Genomic DNA, 15,076 nt, shown 5'->3' on the forward strand with positions numbered 1-15,076 from the left:
ATGGACTTTCTTCTTCTGTACCTTTCTCTGTCCCTTTCCCCTGCTGCTCCTATTAGTTGCACCTATTAGTCGCATATGAACTTTTGGTAGTGCACCCGGTGGCTGTCGTCTCACTTGCTTGCTGTTTTCCTTGTGCCGTTGTCCAGGCTTGGCTTCATAGTCGTTTCATTGTGATTTATAGTTACATAATGTATGTGTTAAGCATATTGCTCTTTTTATGATGAACTGATTGAATTAGTGAACTTTGACTTCGTGACTTCCTATTATCCGTTTGATTCTGTTATATAGGATGGCTTCACTCTATATCTTTATTCTCGTATGTATAGCTTCTGTCTTCGTTCAGTTCTCGCTCTTTTATCCTATCAATCTGACTTAGGGCGAACAGAGTGCTCTAATCTCAAGACCCCTCATAGTTCGTATTAGTCTTGCTCTTAGTTGTACTTATTATTGATGAGGTGATAAAGGCACTATAGCTACATTAAATTGTATATGAGCATGTCATACCTGCGGATGAAGAGTTGTATCTTTATTAGGGAGTGAGAGCCCACCCTAGTACCCACTTAATTATTGTATTGTGTAGGTTGTAAAGTGATTGATCTTCAGGTCTGAAAGTCTCGAGCGAAAGTGCCTACCAAAGTACTGACTCACTGGTGCACCATTTACTACAGTTGCTATAGGGACGATCGATCCATCTCATTCTAGCGACGGGCTCTCTCAACACTTTTGATGACCATTCGTAGTTCATAAAGAAATAATCTATAAAGAGACCTAGGAATAAGGAACTAGTACAAATTAACGCATTTATGCAAAAGTTTTAACCAGTTAAAACTTTTCCCGGGTTTCTAACTTTTGTGTTCAATTATTTTATAGTCACCGAAGCAAAATCGATTTTATGCTTGGCTTTCTCACTTAAAAAAAAAAAAAAATGAAGTGACTCCCAGTAGGGAAAATCTGGTTCATGCCTTTTTACCGGGCTTTATCGAAAGCGGATCGTTCTGATCTCACGTCTCGCTGGTAAAAGTGTTTTTATGCCTGCCGGGTTTCCCACTTATTGATCTTAAATGGGGATGAGAAGATACAAGATGTTTTAGGCCGCATCAACTTACTCGAGGAGGTCTTATAAAGAATGGTCGCCTAAAGCTACTTAATCCTCGGGATTTTTAGCTATGTCTTGTCTCAAGTGAAGTCAGATACCTTCCACTTGTAAGTAAATCAATTCATATTCTAATAGTTTTGCATATCATATTTATAAGATCTCCGTATTCTCCGTATATTAAGTTGTTAAGTGAATTCTTAAGTTGTGACTCATAATAGTTTGATTGTCACTCTCGTAAGCTCTAGCAGGAGTGAAGAGGCCTCGAAGCGGCGATAGGATGTTCAAGTTGAAGTCATAAGTTCCATTCAACTGGTTTTCGGTGTTGGATACAGAAGCTAGCCTATCTTGCGGGCGTGATCTTGGCCTTGGGGAAGCTTTTTTTTTTCACCTTAGTAAGATCAAGTCCAGTTCTAGGTTTAAGTTTAAGTTCGAGTTTGTTGGATTTAGTGTTCAATAGCTCGCAACTATACTGGTAATAATTTAAGGCACGAATGGTTCTATGAAGTACTTATAGCGTCCCCTAGGAGCTAAGTGAGGGGGATCCACGCCTAAGGGGCCGACCAAAGGTGGGGCTCGACCTAGAGTGCTCTTCCCATATGGATAGGGTTCAAAAGCTCGACCATAAGTAAATTACGGTCTCTAGCATCAGCCTCAAGGTATAGGGATTCTAAGTGCTCGACTGAAAGGATAGGGTGTAGCTCATGGTACGCAAGCTCTTAATTGTAGTTGCTGGGCTAGACCATCTCAGGCTCAGGGGGAGGGTTAAAGAGCTCGACCGAGAGGGGTGGACTAGTAGGGGGAGGAAGGAATGATAATGAAATGAATAGCTCTATAATTTAGCTCGCATATTTTTAAGTAATGGGGATGGACTTAGATAATAATAAGAAAGAAGGGAGCTAGACCTACAGTAAAGAGTCAATGGAGTACTTTCTTCTCTGATAAGTCTGAAAGATCCGCCCTTAGGTTGTCTTTTATCGCACGTCTCACTCACTCGTTCCGCTCCTTGGGCTCATTCTAGTATGTAGCGAGGGGTCTAAATTACAGGAGAAAGCACCTTCCAATATGGAATTAATTAGATACTTCATTATTATATATATATGGTAATGGCTGTTGTAATGAACTCTACCTCTCTCCCTTACTTTAGAGCCATTTAAGACCCTCTCCAACGAATTTATTATAGTATGGCGAGAAAAAAGATCCGGGGATTTACTCAGTCGTGAATGGCTATTCACAACGCGTCTAACTCACTCCTTCCTCTCCTTAATTGTCTCGCACTTCTCCTCCCTTGAACCATATGAACCATACCCGACGGGCCCCAACTCTTGAACTCTAATCTCCCCCACTCAAGCTCATCAAGGGAAGCGGAAAACCTGCACTCTGTAAAGCTCGCAGGGAAGCCAGAACCCCTCACACTTTATAGTGACCTCGTCCCTCTCCCTACCGGTAGAGATCCCCTCGTCGTTACCTCGTGCCTTTACTTTGCTTTTGGATGCAAGGGCCGCTGACGGAGACTCCTCGCGTCTCACTCAATCGCCCCTTGTTTTCGCATGGCTTCTTCCACTCTCAGTTTGAAGCATGGCGCTTCCTTTCTAGTTTTTATTCTAAGTCAGAAACTATAACAATGATTCTATTATATGAATGGAGTCCCCCATATACTAACATGGCTATTCAAAACGCGTCTCACTCACTCCTTCCTCAATAACCTTTCCTCTCCTCAGCCATTTCGGGTTAAGAAGATGTGAAAGCGCCATTCTAGATAGATATAATAAATGGAAGAGTGCGTTCCGAGGTGTGAAGAGAAGAGATGTTAGGGATTTTCAATAAGACGACCTTTGCATTTTTGATTTGGATCTCTTGCATTTCATATTTCAAAATATGGATAAAGTGGGTATTAAGCTTTTTTATCATTAAACAAGAGGCACTCTACATAAAAACTAAAAGAGTCAATTCCAAGAGTGAAATCAAAAGGAAAGGCACGAGTCTAACTAAGTGGAGACTGAATGGAGCGAGTGAGTGAGACGCGGGAAGAGATCCAGTGGAGACGGGGTGGGGCCTGTAGCTCAGAGGATTAGAGCAAGTGGCTACGAACCACGGTCTCGGGGGTTCGAATCCCTCCTAGCCCCTTCCCTTTTCCTGAAGGGCCCTTGGTAGGAAAAGAATGATAGGGATAGCGGATCTCAAGCTATTGAACGCAGGGTCTGGTCTTTTATTGAAATGGAATGTGCTAACTTTCTTTCTTTCTTTAAAGTGATAGATTCGATCATTACATATAGTCAAAAAAGAAGTACTGAATCCGCATATTAATGTTTGACTCCACGTAACTCTTCCTCAGCCGCGGAATGGCGGAGCCAGTCTCAGTATGAGTTGCATAGCAAGCCTTCCTCCTCTCCTCGTCATTAAGATCTTTGCTCGCGCGCCTATCGGGATCATTGATAACTGCATCTTTCACTGCTAGTCCATAATAGGATAATTACTGAATTGGCTATTTACATGGGATTATCCCGGATCGTAGCCGAGGTAAGGAAGGCAATTCTCAGTATAACATTATGTGATAGAATGCAATAGAAAGAAGCGAACCCCTCATTGTATTTATCACTACTATGTCACTCGTACCTCAGAACTCTTAGGAAGAAGCACTAGGAAGACTAATAAATTATGCCATCAACGCGAGCCTTCTCATTCCATTCTTTTTTTTCTAATATCTCCCCAAGTAGGATTCGAACCTACGACCAGTCAGTTAAGAGCCGACCGCTCCACCACTGAGCTACAGAGGACCAACACACTTAAGGAAGTTTTTGACTCTCAAAATAAACTAATTACCACGATGACCAATAGTGAGTCACTTTAGATTGACCTAAGGGTGACGATAGCAATCCCCTTTCCCTCCCCGGCTGGAGAGCCCGGGGGCGGCGGTCAACCATCCACTCCCGATATGCATATTGATCAATCTTTCGTCCGCGGAATTCTTTTAGGGGGCCAGTTCGCTAAGTAGACTCACTCCACCCCTAAAATCAATATAAATTCAATTAGTGGATCTTATACTATTTTAACGACTCTTCTTTGGTTTCATCTTAACTTCTCCCTTCCTAGTCTGTATAAGCAGTAGTTCTTTGTCTGAGGCACGACTGAGTAGAAGTTGCTGCTGACTAACTCGAGCTACTTTCATACCCTCTCTCTTCCACGTCGCTCTCGCTCCTTATGGGAAGTCAGATCGAACAAAAAAAAACACTCTCAAATGATATGATAAAGATAGTCTATCCCCTAAATGATATGTGAGCTCAATATTAATTATAAAAAGAGATTGATTTGTGCCCGAATTCTTTTATGGCCCGAAAGAATTGATATGTATAAAAGAGCTTTTATATTTGTGCCATGTTGTATTTTCGATAAAGAGAATGCCCATTATGCGAGCGTCATATTAATTAGGGACCCTGTTGTCTTTTCGAGCGCGTCAAATAAGTTATCACTTCACTCGTACGCGTCATTAGATTCGCTCTATCTGAGAAGTATGAAAACGAATTGTTACAAATTCAATTCACTATTGGAAAGCGCCTAATACGAAGATGTTCTCACTAGCCTTGATTTCAATTGGAGCGGGTAAGTGTGAAGTATCTCATCTGATTTAATTTTTCTCCTTATTTAAATTGGAGCTCTTAATCTGAGTCGTATATAGAATAGATTCATCTGAGTGGCCTAAATATTAATTATCGGAAATTGAATTCAAGTCTTTATCTACCCTAGGCTGTGAAAGATCAGGGGCGAATCCAATGACGCGCTCCTAATCAAGTACAAGAGATCGGAAAAGATGACAATGAGCAATATGCTTACCACATGCAACTCTAACTGATGAATGAAAATAGCAACTCGAAGAATGAAAATTGTTTTTAATGAATTGGGGATAAAATTACATAAGTTCAGAGTCAAGAGCTCCACCATACATAAGTTCAGAGTCAAGAGCTCTACCATATAAACTTAAGAGAGGACGGAAGTGCGAGACGGAAAGGGCTAGGGTGCATCAACTGAAATGAAAGGCTCACCTAATTAGAATGATTTTATAAAAGGAAGGGAAGGGGGCAGATTGCTTTTCTTTGTAATGGCCTTAGTGCCGAGGTTTGGGGAGCACTCACTTTTCAAATTAATATGGAGCTCTGGGTATTAAATAGCTCTTATGACTCAGGGTGAAGTGAATGGCCCAAAGCCATGTCAGACTGTAGCTGAGGAACGAGGGAACTCAGTTTCTAAAGACTATAAAGAATCCGAGGGATTCCCAAAGGGCTCGCCCTTCATTTAGTAAGTTTGGAGAGCGCGGCATTCACTCGAGCTAGGAAGCCAGCTAGTCGTACTAACAGCTTGAAGTCCTGTGGTGTTGAAAAACTATCCGCATTAAATCTACGACTGGACCATGACCCCGAGTCCCCCCTCTGTATCGAAAGAAGTAGGACCCACCCTTCTCGAAAAATCTTCTTTGTCGGGTTCTGACCTCCCAGGATAGAGAGGAAAGTAAAGGCTCAAACTAAAAGAAAGCGACTCACGCACACGAAATGTAAGCTTAGTAGAGAGAGCATGGAAGAACGCAGGCTGAACGCCGCCTTCTATAATATTAAGTTCCGCTACATTTACTATATTTTTGGGGCTTGTTAAAAACAACTAAAAGGTCTTCTCTCGAGTGCTCTATAGTAGTTCTTAGTTCAATGCGAAAGGGGAAAAGAGTATAGTCCATAATGAAGCTAGCTGTGATCGAAAAAGCTTCGCTTCTGAACCCGTTGGGAGTAAAAAGAGGTGGACACCAACTACCAAATAAGAAAAGAGAAGAGGGAGGCAAAGAAGTAGTAGAAATTCGGCCCTGTATATATATTTGGCGTAAATTGCGTAGCAGAGGAGATAAATAGCCCCAAGGGCTATTGTAGACTAATCCGCCTGTATATAATATAAGTTCCCCAAAAATCTAGTAAATTACCCAAGGAGATAAATAGCCCCAAAGGCGTAGACTAATCCGCCTTACTATAATATAAGTACCTCTGCTACGCAGAGGAGATAAATAGCCTTTGGGGCTATTTACGACTAATCCGGGAGAGAAAGGGGAGATAAATAGCCCCAAAGGCTATTTACGACTAAACTATAATATAAGTTCCTCCCCAAAAATCTAGTAAATTATGCAGAGGAGATAAATAGCCCCTTTGGCCCTGCATTCATAATATAAGTTCTAATCCGCCTGTATATAATATAACTCTGCTACCCCTGTTAGTCGTAAATAGCCCCAAAGGCTATTTATCTGCTCTGCGTAGCCTTTGGGGCTATTTACGACTAATCCGAATTTACCTAAAATAAATAGAAAGGAGATATTTACCTAAAATAAATATAAAGAAATTATAGCTCTGTTGGTGAAACCATTCAACCCTGTATATATATTGGGAAAGATCTGCCCTTTATATATTCAGTCGAAATATGCCTATCTTTTATACCCTAAATTACGGTATTGCGAGCCATCTAAAGATGCCCTTATGGTTCTTATCTGAATATAGACTGCGCAATAAACGCAGAAGAACTCATTGATCAATGGTCTCAGGACATGCAGTTTGCCATTGTCAATATGGAGTTCGACAATCGCAATGTTCAAGTATTGTGTAAAAATTCTCTAAAAGGGAATTTGAAGCAGTATTTCAGCATGATAAGTGCAGAACAAACGGCTGCACTATCGGCCCGTCTAGATACTTTAAGTCCTGCTGAAGTACCTATGACTATGGAGGAAATCATAAAAACGGAATTCCTAGGGAGGAAAACTGGCGATCAAGCCAGAATTGAAAGACCCTCCTTGCCCTTTGTCAGCTGATATCTTTCCTCTCTAAGTTGCTCGAGCTACGTCGTTTCACTCGTTCCTCGGACAGCTGCTGAGTGGCCTACCTCGGGCATTCAGGGAAGTAGACTGATTGGACAGAGAATGGAATTAGAATTAGTCTTTCCTTTGCTGTGCTTTCCAAAGAGTCTTAATGAATCTCCTAGTTCTCTGTAGTGACCCGGATAGGATCAGAATCTGAATAGGGCATCTCGGCCTCAGCAGCATCAGGATAGTTCCCTTATGAGTTTATTATCTGCTTCCAACGTCTTTTATTTGAATGGCGTTGCATGCGCTTTTAGTAGAATTAGAAGAGTGAGTTGATAGCACAATCAAGATCTCATATAGTTGCAGGTGCCCGCCTTTTAATATAGTAAATTGGGGACAAGAGTCTTCTCTCTTCCCGTTGTAGCTTAAGTTGGCGCCTAATATAAAAGTAAATTCCTTGCAAATCCGGAAGCGGACCAGAATTGGAGCCTTTCACTAAAGCCATTCCCGAACACAAAATAAAACAACAACCGGAATGAAGAGCATCTGGATCAAAATCTCACAACTCACCATTAAAAGCTGCTAATGACTATACCAGAGCTCAGGTTCGGACAGCAACTAAGTGTTGTTCTAGTTTCATTTGAAGGTGCCCCTACCTTATAATCTTATCTTTCCACCATAGAACTTCCGGAAGATGGAATGTTAGACGTTGGAAGCAGATAGTTGACTCATGGTTCAAGTTCATTCCTGAAGACAAGCCTATCGCATTCCGGCTGCTCTATTTAAGTAATGCCATGAACGACTCTCATCGGATAGTCTAAGATGGACGTCGGAATTTATGGAATAGTCGGCGCCCGTCATTACCCGGCATTATCTGTCGCTCGAGCCCGTCGCACGTCGCTTTATCAGCACAACTTTATTGCTCTATTCGACCGCAGCCCCCCGGGGGCCCGGCTAAGTGCTTTATGGTCGAGCCCGTCGCTACCGCAATTTATATATTTTAGGGCCAACCGCGTCGGAAAGTAGTGAATGGCACCGTCCTACCTACTCTCGCCTCAACCGCTATCGCACAAGCCCAAGTAAGTATGAGACTGAATGCGCGAGAGAGATCGCACTATCGGCCCTCTCCCTCTATCAAGTAAGTACGAGACGATGAGTGCTTTTTTCCGGTCGAGCGCTGCGCCCATTATCGCACATGATGTGCTTTGACTTCTCTTTCTCTTCAGCTTCAATTAGAGAGCATTCTGCTTCCTGATAAATTCTTTGAACTTATATAGTATGGCGGTTGGCAGGAGTCATAGGGCGGAGAAAGCCTACACTGGCCAACCAACCTTACCATCCTTTCTTTTGCTCTCCCGACGAAGGAATCTCTGTCCCCACTCCATTCCTGGAAATTCCACTGCGCGCGTCGGTCTTTCCAACTCGACATGTGATCCCAACCGTATAATTACGATTCGAGGACTGGTGGGCAAGAAACCTTCGATGTGTAGGGAAAGTGTTTAAGCTTCATTGCAGTAAGGACAGAGTTTAATCCTCACCTGGCCAAAGAGATCAACTATACGTTCGCCAAAACTAATATAGTGACTCGCAAATTCAGTGTTTTTGAATTCGCACACTCTACCATTTTCTCTTTATGATGTCTTCTTTATAGTGATAAAGGGGAAGCACAACATTCACCCCGCCGCTCCAGTACCCCAAGGAGACCCATTACACTTTTGAGTCTTTTTCGCCGGTGCATTCGCTTTTGAGATCCGACAAATTCACCAACGGTCCAGATCTAATGAGCGGAGGGCAAGGAATGTGCGATCACCCACGCCAGAACTTATGAAGAAAGGGAAGCGGTTGATGAATGTTTCACACATAGCTTTCGCATCCTTATCCTCTCTCTTTAAGCAGATGATGCATGCTCTTGTGATCAAAAAAGCTTTGGCGGAAGGACTTAATGAAGCTCTTTATTCTTAAGCTCAATTATAGTCTTTCGACAAAGTCACGTCGCTGTCGCTCTAACAATCTCCCTTTAGGTCGATCCCAGCAACTAACTTAATTAGTAGTCAAGTGCCTGCAAAAGTAGTAGTTCCTAAAATATAGTAAATTGTATAAATGGCCCCAAAGGTGGCCCCAAAGGCCATTTACGACTAAGTATTATATTTGGCCATTCACTCTACCTTCAGCAACAGTCGTGAATGGCCTAAAATATAGTAAATTGTATAAATTGCGTAGCAGAGGAACTTATATTATAGTAAGGCGGCCCTTACTATATATTGGCGTAAATTGCGTAGCAGAGGAGTGGCGTAAATTGCGTAGCAGAGGAGAGAAATAGCCCCAAAGGCTATTTACGACTAATCCGCCTTACTATTATAAGTTCTCTGCTACGCAATTTATACTATTCAAAACGTAGAAAGATCTTTCCAAGTCGTTCATGTATCCATTCACTCCCTGACTTGAGCTTGAGTTAGTGCACTTGAATAAGAGATCTTAGGCTCCTATAACCGGCTTCACGGGACCGCAGCCCACTACTGTGAAGCTCTACTGGGTAGAGCTTTATCGATCTACTTGAATTCAAGAACACAAGTTCACTCTTCACTCAAGTCTAAGTCAAGTCTAAGAATTATCTTATCTCCATAACCATTCTGATTATCTTCTTATGAACATGATGATTCTATGAAAAAGATCTTATATAATAAGATCATGCGCCCTTACTATATATTTGGCGTTAAGTGCTCGCCATACATATAAGTTCTAAGGAGAGGGACGAACAGAGTGACATACTTTTAATGATAGGGTGAATAAATTCAAGTAGTTAAGTTCATCTCTATCTATTCAAGTAGTTAAGTTCATCTCTATCTGCTTTAGGTTCGGTAGGCAACTATCGAACACTATCTTTCTTTATTAGCTATTAGCTGCATATCCCGTCACGTCGCTGTGCTCGTCCCTTCCATTCGCTCATCCATTCACTCTTTCCCGTCGTTATCACTCGTCCCTATCCCTTGTCGGGAGAGCGCGTCATTATTATTCGCTCCTCTCCCGCTGGTCGAGCACTTTTGTTCCTCCCCCGCAGTGAGTGAATGAATCCGATGATCAGGTTCGCCAGCCAGCTTTCGCAGCTTTTGACCTTTCCCCCAAACCCCATATCCGGGAGGAGGGACCGGACCCTCGGCACTAAGACGTGTTCAGTGGGGATGGGTGTGGGAGTTGTTTAGCATCCTAAAATTATCCTTAGGGCACTGTAGTTTTCAATTTTAGGAAAGATGCACTGTAGTTTTCAATTCCAAAAAGAGTCTTAGATTATAAAATGCTCACACTCTCTAAGGGACTTTGACTCAAGCATTGTTCGAGATTTATTCATGTTCCAGAAAAGAGCTTGAAAAAGAGGCCCTTACTATATATTTCATTGCTTCGATTGCTTCGAAAAAGTGCTTGAAAAGAGCCTTTTGCTTATGGTGCTGAAAGGCACTTTAAACTCTCGAAGGTCCACACTAAAAACCATAAATTTAAATTGAACCAGAAAGAAACTCAACAACAAGGGCGCCTCGAAACGGGCAAACGGGCAAGTAAAAGGAATAAGGCTGATCACTTATAGTTTATAGTGGGGAACCCAGTGCGATCCAAGGGGGAATAGTTCCAGAGGAGAGAACTAGAATGGAGACAAAGGCGTACACCTCAGTGTGCCAACCAATGCTCCGTGAAGAACGTAAGCCTCGCGGCAATGCGATCACACACTACTTATCCTCCCACCGACCCGATAAAGCCGGAAAGCCTGTTAAGAGGAAAAGCTGTCCCCGGATCCCAAAAGGAGGCCGGCTTAAGGCAGAGTGGGATTGAAGTCCCACAAGCAGGGACGCTTTGCATCCGCTAAAAGAACATGAACCCGTAAGTTGAGTTCTGGGAAAGAGACTGTACTGTTGAACTCAGAAAACACTAAGGGCCTTAGCTTAGAGTGTAAGGATCTCGAGGAACCCGCTCTTGCTAAGCAAGGCAATAAAACTGAACTTAGTGAACGAGCGAGAAAGACCCGGAGTAATCACTAGGGACAGCGAGGCCACGATGCAGGACGTAATCAACCAATTCCAAGTCGTCGCTCACGAAAAAGGTGAGAAAGGCATCCGCATCCTCAATACGAAGAGATCAAACTAGTGAAGAAAGAAAGGTGGAACTGGTTATTGTGTACAATACAATAAGGCAACGATTGAATCTGCTTCCCAATAATTGCCGGCTGAAGGACGGCATAGGGCTATGACAGTGAAAAGACCTAACACTGTTATTGCATGCAGGACGCTTAACAGCTAGTCAGGGAGAGCAGGACACGCGATATCGACCGACCGAGGTACGGTAGATCTTTCCCTTATAAAACAGTAGCACTTGAATAGCGTCGGCCCTAACATATATTGGGAATTTATATTATAGTAAGGCTTAGTCGTAAATAGCCCCAAAGGCTATTTTTCTACTCTGCGTAGCAGAGGTACTTATATTATATACAGGCGGATTAGAACTTAATTATAGTAAGTAGGGCCTTTGGGGCTATTTATCTGCCCAATATATATACAGGGGTAGCAGAGGAACTTATATTATATACAGGCGGATTAGAACTTATATTATGAATGCAGGGCCTTTGGGGCTATTTATCTCCTTTCTATTTATTTTAGGCTTAGTCGTAAATAGCCCCAAAGGCTATGCAGAGCATATAAATAGCCAAAGGGGCTATTGTAGACTAAGTAGAATAAACCATCTTACTAAAATAGAAAGACCTCTGCTATGCCTCTTTGTGAGTCGAAAATAGACCCAAAGGCTAAGGAGATAAATAGCCCCAAAGGCGTAGAATAAACCATCTTACTAAAAAGGAAATACCTCTGCTATGCAGAGAAGATAAATAGCCTTTGGGTCTATTTTCGACTCTAAGGAGGCGTGGCAGAGGTACTTATCTTATATTATATACAGTTAGTCTACTTAGTCGTAAATAGCCCCTTTGGCTATTTATATGCCTCTGCGTAGCCGAGGTACTTATCTTATATTATATACAGTTAGTCTACGCCAAAGGGGCTATTTATCTTCTTGGGGCTATTTATCTCCTTAGCCAAAGGGTCTATTTTCGACTCAAAGAGGCGTAGCAGAGGTACAACTCTTATCTTATATACAGTTAGAACTTAACTTAATATTATGGGGGGCCTTTGGGGCTATTTCTCTCCTTTATAATTTCTCGAATAAAAGAAGGTCAGAGTTCTAGCCTACATAACCTATCCCCAGACCAAGTGAGCAGAGAAGTTCATGGAATATGGAAAGGGCGTCGGCGCGTCTACGCTCAACTACTCTCGCCTCAAAAAAGCACTGAAAAGAGAATATGAAAAGATCAGATTCAAAGCCGAGTCACAGAGCACCCTAGAGTCTAACTCGCACGGAATATGCTTTTTAAGCCATGAGTCTCACTCTAACTCTATAGAGAGTGTGGGTATTGAGTCTTCCTATTTACCAAAGAAGTTTACTGAAGGCTCTCGCTATAATGCCATTCATTTTTCACGTTGTCCTACTGTTCGTAAGCCTATCGAAACTATCATATTAACCAACAACACACTCTCAAAAGAGAAAGCAAGGTGCGTAGCCACCGGAAGAAGCGAATAAGCACTGCTTCTTATCTCCTCAACAGAAGGCGCACGTCACAATCAGTCTAGTCTCTCGAACGACAGAGCGAATGGGCGATAGAGGGAAAGCGAATATGCTGCTGCAGGCGTAGCAGTTCATTAGCACTCATTGGGGCGAAGGCAAAACTCGTCAACTCACAAAGGAAAGGGAAGACTGAAGATTCCGGATTGCTTGAGCCTTTCGCTCCTACTTCAGAATTGGAGCACGAAAGAAGACCCAAGAAAGCGATAGCGACGTGAACAAAAACCATTCCATCTCTTTCTTAATCTCTCGTCTGCTTCCTTTTATAATGCCCTCTTTTCCGCTTTGACATTAGAATCTGCTTCTTTAATATTGAATGAAAGTAACTTGACCCTGCCGAGGGACCCTCGCTTTCTTTCTGTCTCTATGCTGGAGGAAAGTGAATGACAAAAACTTGGTCGCCATGATCATGTGGCTACTATGGTGCAGACGTCAGAGGCTATTGCATGATGGAAAGGGAAAGGCCTTTGACCTTATAGTTCAGACTTGCGCGCCATCTCGTGCAGTGAATACCATACATCTAGTCTCAGCAAAAAAACGGAACCTGCTATTTTGCTCCAACGGGTGCATGTATCAAGGTAAATGAATCTTCTAAGACTGGAGACTCTCTCTCTATCTCCACTATGATTAAGTGCGTCAGCAACTTACTGAAAGGAAATTTCATGGCTATTCAAAACTACGAAAGATCTTGGGTATTTAGATTATAGTAAGGCGTGAAATATATATACCTAAAATGAATATAAATTCCGCACTTACTATAATATAAGTTCTATCAGCACTTACTATAATATAAAACGCCATTTATACAATTGTATATATTTTAGGAACTACTACTTTTGCAGGCACGCAATTATACTGGTAATAATCCGCTGCGACATCGACGTGTGTTAGACTGCAGCTATCCGATGGGTGAACCAAGGAGCAGCAGTCGAATAGATTCATAGCAATTCAAAACTACGAAAGATCTTTTGGAATGAACTCCTAAATTTATTATAGTATGGCGCCAGATACTTTTATATTGGCCCCTAAAATATAGTAAATTGTCTAAATAAAGTCCCTAAGTATGGCCTTTCTTGTTAGGCTACAATGGAATGCTAACAAAGGAGCACAGTGAGCGGGAGCTGCTATCGAGAGAGCCGAAGCTGCCCTTAACAATGGGAGTTCGGAGCGCCTGGCATGGCATCGGAATGTCTCGGAAGGAATGTACGTGGAATGAAGGAAATAGGCCTATCTTATCTTTAGGAAGCAATGGTCTAATTATAATTATAGTATAGATGGATACGCCATCTAAGTCCAATTGTCGAGTTTCTGAATGAAATAGCAGAGTCGCCACCTCGGGAAAGAAGATCAGTTCCGCCTAAAATAAATATAAAGGAGATAAATAGCCCCTTTGGCCCTGCATTCATAATATAAGTTCTAATCCGCCTGTATATAATATAAGTTCCTCTGCTACCCCCTTACTATATATTGGGCAGATAAATAGCCAAAGGGGCTATTTACGACTAAGCCAGTATATAATATAAGTTCAAATATATAGTAAGGGCCGCCAGTATATAATATAAGTTCCTCTGCGTAGCAATTTCTCATTCAACCCTGTATATATATTGGGAAAGATCTGCTCAGCCCTCGACTTCTTTCACGTCTTAATACGAGCAGGCAATAATTTTGAGTATTCTTTATTTAAACTAAGACGAGTAGTTCGTGCTCCACACCTGTGAATCACTTCACTACTCTCCACCTTAGGGAGTCAAGAAGTAAGTAGGAAAAAAAGAATGGGAACCAGAGAGTATTCACAGGATCTTGTTAATTCAGTCTCTTTTAAGAGTAAGTCAGGAAAAGCAGAATCAGAGAGAAGTCAGGCATTGGGGTATTATGCTTTTGACATGGAATTAGCAATTGAGGAAGGATCGATTAAATTCCTGGCTCTATCTTTTCAGTCTCACTCTTCCTATATGAAGTAGACTTGTTGTCACTTTGAATCTTGGTTGTCTCTTCTTGTGGTAAATTTAGCTCCTTTAATAAATTTCAGAGCCAAATAGTATGGCAAATATATAAAGTCGTAGTCATGTATTCTGCTTCACAAGTAGAAAGTGTGACAATAGATTGTTTCTTTGACATCCAAATGAATATTGTATCTCTCATATAGAACACAAATCCAATAGTACTTTTTCTATCATTCATATCTCCACCTCAATCACTATCGCTATATCTTTCAAACTTAAAATTATTAGATGATGAATAAAACAATCCAAAATCTGTCGTACTTTTGATATAGCATAAAATTTTCTTAGTGATTTTAAATTGAGTGGTAGTTGGATCCTTCATATAGCGGCTAACAAGTCCAACGCTGTAAAGAATATTAAGTCTTGTGCATATCAAGTATCGTAAGCTTCCAACCAAGCTCTTGAAAAATATTGGGTCAACTCTTTCTCCTTCATCATGCTTTGATAATTTAACTCCACATTCTATTAGGGTATTTATGGGCTTGTTGTTATCTATCATGA

The 15,076-nt window shown here is 41.7% G+C and overlaps 1 non-coding gene across 1 annotated transcript; it reads right to left on the reverse strand.

Moving 5' to 3' along the window:
* Positions 1–3,798: 3,798 nt before the first annotated feature.
* Positions 3,799–3,870, reverse strand: TRNAK-CUU (transfer RNA lysine (anticodon CUU)). The gene has a single exon. It is a non-coding gene; the product is annotated as a tRNA-Lys (tRNA).
* Positions 3,871–15,076: the final 11,206 nt, after the last annotated feature.

This window comes from Curcuma longa, chromosome 16, assembly GCF_044706935.1.
Source record: "Curcuma longa cultivar G26 ecotype Majalengka, Jawa Barat chromosome 16, ITB_CL_G26_1.1, whole genome shotgun sequence".
In the NCBI taxonomy this organism is placed as follows: Eukaryota; Viridiplantae; Streptophyta; class Magnoliopsida; order Zingiberales; family Zingiberaceae; genus Curcuma; species Curcuma longa.